The following is a 1406-nucleotide window of genomic DNA, read 5'->3' as shown; positions in this document are numbered from 1 at the left end:
TACTCACGGGTATAAAAGATACCCGCGTTCACTATGCTCGCAAAGAATTCTACGTAATACAACCAGTCACCCGTGCCGATTCGGGTCTTTTATCCTACGGCATAATTGAGTGACCAGAAGAACAGAAATGCATGCGACTCACCGTTCGATGCAGACAAACAGAGAACGTTACCGTGGATGCTGCGCTATCCCAGCGAATTTCATCCGGGAGACTAACATCAGACAGGAACCGTTGAAAGGCTAATAATAGAAATGCAGACTGCGAAAAATCTGTTACGAAACAAAACAGGATGAGCGATCGCTGACTATTTGAAAAGTTGGAGATAATGAAAAATGAAGGTTTATTAACTTTAGTAACTTTAGCAATAATAAAGATTGAAATTCTAATAAAATTTGATAAGTATAAAAACTGAGACTCTAGTATGAATGTGTAAAATCTAAAATAATCTGTAGTATGTTAGTCATTTGTTTTATAATTCGGTATTAAGACTTTAACTCTTATTTTATTTTAACGAAAAAATACCCTCAGAAAATGCTATCCTCCTAAATTTTCAGTCAAATTGTATTTCTGCATTGATAGTGATCAAAGAAAAATATACAGAATAGACATAACTGAAAGTAAGTATGTAAAATACTTACATACTTGGCTTTTGTGCCACTGTTAGAACACTCCTGAAGAAGATGACGAAGTTGAAGTAGTGATATGTCTATAACAAAACATAAGATATTAAAATCGGTAACACATAATAACAAACGTGAAACTTTAGCAACAATAAAGACTAAACTCTAATAAATATGTAAATTGGAACTCTAATATAAAAGTTTGAGAACAACATATTCAGTGATTTTTGATGCGTATCAGCCAGTCTTATTGTACTTTAATGTTAAGATTTTAAGACTTTATTTCAATTAAAGAGGGCATTTACAGTTTTCTAAATTATCAATCATTTTTATTGTATAATAAATTTATTGTATAAGAGAACAAACTGAAATACAATATTTAAAACTACTTACATTCTTGAGCTCCTGCAGAAGCTTTGTCCTCTTGAGAGATGCACTGACTCTAATACCGAAGAAGAATATTCAAAAGAATATGAAATAGGATCACATTACCGTGAGCGTTAAAATTATAATCGGCGAACAAGAACTCTAACGTCGCGTACAAAATTATGTGATAAAATTTTATTATTTTCGCGTGTGATTATTTAATTGGATTAAATTATTAGAGTAATAAAAGACCGACGCCGCCAATACGTTAGAATATGTTGCAAACCCGACGCAACACGATCCATGTTATCGGTACGAAATAAGACGACTAAATGACTCCTTGTACGTTAGTTTCGCCGAGTAACTTACAAAGTGTGAAGGAGGGGAAGGGGGGCACAAGAGCCGGTGACACAAGCAGC

General features: G+C 33.8%; 1 long non-coding RNA gene across 1 annotated transcript; it reads right to left on the bottom strand.

Annotated features, from left to right (window-relative positions):
* Nucleotides 1-251: 251 nt before the first annotated feature.
* On the bottom strand, nt 252-1146 carry LOC117241476. The gene is made up of 3 exons (XR_004495006.1): nt 1015-1146; nt 640-707; nt 252-270 (listed from the first exon to the last, which is right to left on the bottom strand). It is a non-coding gene; the product is annotated as an uncharacterized LOC117241476 (long non-coding RNA).
* Nucleotides 1147-1406: the final 260 nt, after the last annotated feature.

The sequence above is a fragment of the Bombus vosnesenskii genome, unplaced genomic scaffold (genome assembly GCF_011952255.1).
Source record: "Bombus vosnesenskii isolate JDL3184/JDL3185 unplaced genomic scaffold, Bvos_JDL3184-5_v1.1 scf7180000015971, whole genome shotgun sequence".
Classification (NCBI taxonomy): domain Eukaryota; kingdom Metazoa; phylum Arthropoda; class Insecta; order Hymenoptera; family Apidae; genus Bombus; species Bombus vosnesenskii.
This window is presented reverse-complemented; position numbering and strand designations above follow the sequence as displayed.